The sequence below is a fragment of the Chiloscyllium plagiosum genome, unplaced genomic scaffold (assembly GCF_037043375.1).
Source record: "Chiloscyllium plagiosum isolate Xiang-an unplaced genomic scaffold, Cpla_swu_hap1 HiC_scaffold_32, whole genome shotgun sequence".
Classification (NCBI taxonomy): Eukaryota; Metazoa; Chordata; class Chondrichthyes; order Orectolobiformes; family Hemiscylliidae; genus Chiloscyllium; species Chiloscyllium plagiosum.
The window spans coordinates 684,432-688,975 of record NW_028270170.1 but is presented as its reverse complement, the minus strand read 5'-3'; the positions used below and the strand labels follow the sequence as shown (position 1 = coordinate 688,975).

Genomic DNA, 4,544 nt, shown 5'->3' with positions numbered 1-4,544 from the left:
TCCATCACTCACACCTCAGCTCATGATTGAACGCAGGGTGTAATGAGGTCAGGAACTGAGTGGCCCTAATGGAATCTAAACCTAGCATCAATGAGCAGATTATTGTTGAGCAGGCACAGCTTGCTAGCACTGTTGATGACAACTTCCATCACCTTACTGATGATTGAGAGTTGACTGAAGGGGCAATAACTGATTGGGTTGAATTTGTCCTGCTTTGTGTGCACAGGACATACTTGAGTAATTTTTCACATTGGGAGAAAGTGAGGACTGCAGATTCCAGAGATCAGAGTCAAAAAGCGTCGTACTGGAAAAGCACAGCTTGTCAGGCATCATCCGAGGAGCAGGAGAGTCAACGGTGAAGAGCTTATGGAGAAATGTCGACTCTCCTGCTACTCAGATGCTGCCTTACTGGCTATGCTTTACCAGCACCACATTTTCCAATTTTCCACATTGTCAGTAGATGCCAGTGTTGTGACTGTACTGGAAGAGCTTAGCTAGGCAAGTGACAAGTTCTGGAACACAAGTCTTCAATAGTATTGCTGGTATATGGTCACGGCCCATAGCCTTTGCAGCATCCAGTGTCTCCAACTATTTCTTGATATCACGTGGAACTGGCTGAAGACTGGTATCTGTAGTGCTGGGGACCACTGAAGGAGGCAGTAAAGGATCATCCACTCGACACTTCTGGTTGAAGATTGCTGTGATTGCTTCAGCTTAATCTTTTACAGTGATGTGACTGGGAAAAGCTTTGGTTTTTCAACCATGATCTTACTCCTCATGGTGTTGAATCAAATCACCCTTTGACTTATCTTTGTTCAAAAAAATGGTCACATCTCTTCACATGCTCATGATCATGTAATCTTTCTGCACCTGATCAGCCAACTTTAACAGTTTGTGTATATTACCCTTCCAAGGCCCCCTGTTCCTGCAGATTCTAAAGAATATTCCACATCTCAGTTATTGCAACTCCACATTCCCCCATTTCCAACTCCATCACTGACATTTCTCAGTATCAAATTTCAATTTCAAGGTGAGTGTGAGGACAACTGTATGAATGTGAGTGAGTGGTGAATAAATGTGAGGGTGGTGTCTGGATGAGTGTAAGGCTGAGTTTTTGTGTGCACGAGAGCGAGAGTGTGTGGAGAGTTGTGAGTGTGTAAATGAGTCTGAGGGCGAGTGTGCGGATAGGTGTGAGGGTGTGTGTGTGTGTGGATGAGTGTATGGAAGATTGTGTGTTTCTTTGAGTTGAGATCTGCCCATTTCTTTGTGGGTGTGTTTATGAAGTCCCAGATCGAGCTGACGGCTGGGACGCGAGCACACGGCTGTTTGCTCTGAGCGGTTGGATTTGTGGACAGAGTTTCAAACACTTCGGGCATTTCTCCGCCTGCCGCCCCGCGGGAGCAGCTCGAAGAGTTAGGCATTGTGGAAAGGTAAGGAACTGCACACAAGAGCCCGGAGAGAAACAGTCAGTACAGGGCACAAGAGAAGGCAGAAGAATCGCACAAAGTGAATTGCTGCTTTGGAGAGTCACGCCGACCGTGGTCTGAATGGGTTTCTGTGCGCTGTAACAATTTTAATTCTGGAATTGAATGGTGGACGGTCAGGCTTTTTATCTGGGTGCCTATGGGATGCGTGTACTCCAAAGCAACTTAATACATACTTGGAGGCTACAAGGGGTTATAGCCGGTGGGTGTGGGGGGGTGGGGTGGTTGGGGACAGGGAGAGCGTTAATTAGTTTGGATGATGGTGGTAGCTGGATCAGGGGGTGGTCTCAGACATGAGGCCAGTTGAGACCTATCAGCAGTGGGTGGGTGTCTTGGCAAAAACAACAAGACCACACGAGCTAACGTGGCTCAGAGAAAGGCCCACTTTCAAAGCAATCGGTGATCTACTGGTCAGTGCTGGTCTCTATTGGTCAGTGCTGGTCTCTATTGGTCAGTGTGGGTCAATGCTGCACCTCATTAGTTAGGGCTGGTCTCTACTAGTTATTGCTGGTCTGTACTGGTCAGTGTGGAGTTGTGTGTGTGAGAGTTAAGGGTGTCTGCTTGATTGGTGACTCGATATATTTTGATTGTTTCCTTATCAATAATTTTTTTTAGACTTCTGGGACAATGGCAGGTTCAGATTCTGGAGCCACCAATTATCCTGACATTGGTTTCACCGGTACCTTTGATTATTCAGACCTCCCTTCTCCGTGTGATAAGACTGAAGTGCAGAGTATTATCAGTACATTGCAGCCTTGCATCTACTCCCTGGTCTTTATTCTGGGCCTAGTAGGGAATGGCCTGGTGCTTGGGACATACGTCCATCACAGGAGAATGAAGGCAACGACTGATATGTACTTGTTGAATCTGGCCATTGCAGATCTCCTATTCCTCCTCACCTTGCCTTTCCTGGCTGCCAGTTCCCAAACTGGCTGGATCTTTGGAAAATTCATGTGTGTAATTGTGCAGATCTTATACAAAATGAACGTGTACAGTGGCTTCCTTTTCCTGATGTGTGTCAGTGTTGACCGGTATTTTGTGATTGTCCGAGCCACTGTTGCTCACAGACTTCGGTACAAGCGACTGCAATACAGTCGTTTCATTAGCTTCAGTGTTTGGCTCCTGTCCTTGTTCCTCAGTCTTCAGCAGTTGATTTACACCAAAGTGGAAACAGGTCCTGAAGCTATCTGCTCAGTCAGTTACCCTGAGAACATGAACACTTGGATCAGAGTGGCTACCCCAATCCTGCAGATGGTGCTGGGATTCTTTCTCCCATTATTAGTCATGGTTTTCTGTTATTCTGTTATAATTAAGACTTTGTTGCAGGCTCGAAACTTTGAAAAGCACAAAGCAATCAAAGTGATTCTGTTAGTGGTTCTGATATTTGTCGTTTTCCAAGCACCATACAACATCCTCAATATTATCAGCGTCATGGACACATTGAGGGAGAGTGGTCTTCCTTGTGCTGAGAGTAAGCAGAGGGACATTGCTGAGCAGGTGACCAGCTGCCTGGCCTATACCCGCTGTTGTCTCAATCCGATCCTGTATGTCTTTGTTGGAGTGAAATTCAGGAATAACCTGTTGAAGCTGCTGAGACCGCTGCGGTGTATGGAACAGACGCAAACCATCTCCTCAACCAACAGATCAACATCAGGCATGAACATAGACAGCAGCAGCACCTTTGCTTGGTAATCTGCTCTGGATTCCCATAGCTCCCAGCACCTTCAGTACAAATTACAAGTGGAATCAAAGTGGGAATACAGTTTCTTCCTGAGAGTGAAGACATTCTGGTTATAGATGAGGGAGGAGAGGCAATGGTTTGGGAAGTTGGGTGTGGGGTGTTCTCGGATATTGACGGATGAGGCTGGGGGTTCTAGGTTTCGGGGTGGGAGTGTGCAATGAGAACATAGTTGGGGTCAGGGGAAGGGGTTGGAAGTTGGAAGTGAAAGTTACATCAAACTCAAAAAGATAAAAAGAAGGTTCTCAGGTGGAGTCAGAGGAAAGTAGAGCAATATTGGTGAAAGAGAAAGAGAGAAAGATCTATAGGTAGGATCAGAAGGGAAATGGCACAGAGACAGAAAGAGAGAGAGAACCCAGGGATGAGTGTGATGGGCAAGAGGTGAGAGCTAGATGGCAAAGGAAAGAGAGATCGATAAGGGAGAGAGATACATTGGAGAGAGAGAGAGAGTGTACAGATGGAGAGAAATAGAGGAATATGGAGTGGGAAGGATGGTACACCAGGATGGGTGGAGAGAGAGAGAAGGGACTACTTGGGGGGGGGGGGGGGGGGTTGGGTAGGGAGAGAGAGGGGTTCACAGGGGAAAGAGAAAGCAACATTCACACCACACAAATGCCAGGCAATGACCATTTCCAATAAGAGACAGTCAAAGTACCACGACCCCTTGACATTCAATGTGCTACCATCACTGAATTTCCCACTATCAATATCTCAGGGGATTACCATTGATCAGAAACTAAACTGAACTTGCCATGTAATACAATGGGTACAAGAGCAGGTCAGAGGTTAGGAATACATAAGAACACATGAATTAGGAGCAGACGTAGACCATTGCCGAGCCTGCTGTGCCATTCAATAAGATTTTGGCTGATCTTTTTCAGGGGCTCAGTTCCAATTACCCATCCACTCACCATAACACTTAATTCCTTCACTGTTCAAAAATCTAGCTTTGACTTAAAACCATTCAATGAGGTAGTTTCAACTGCTTCACTGGGTAGGAAATTTTACAGATTCACCACCATTTGGGTGAAGAAGTTCCTCCTCAACTCAGTCCGAAATCTGCTCTCCCTTGTTTTGAGACTATGCCCCTTAGTTCTAGCACTGCAGTGAGTAACTCACCTCCTGACTCCCCAAAGCCTGTCCATCATCAACAAGGCACAAGTCAGAGTTGGATGGAATACCCCCCATTTTCCTGAAAGGGTGCAGCTCCAACAACACTCAAGAAGCTTCATACGATGCAGGACAAAGCAGCCCGCTTGATTGACACCAGATCCACAAATATTCACTCCTTCCATCACCAATGCTCAGTAGCAGCACGACGC

The 4,544-nt window shown here is 46.3% G+C and overlaps 1 pseudogene across 1 annotated transcript; it reads left to right on the top strand.

Moving 5' to 3' along the window:
• The first annotated feature begins 1,304 nt into the window (after positions 1–1,304).
• On the top strand, positions 1,305–3,198 carry LOC122565122 (C-C chemokine receptor type 7 pseudogene; annotated as a pseudogene). Its single transcript, XR_015752430.1, has 2 exons — positions 1,305–1,430; positions 2,100–3,198. The product of XR_015752430.1 is annotated as a C-C chemokine receptor type 7 pseudogene (transcript).
• Positions 3,199–4,544: the final 1,346 nt, after the last annotated feature.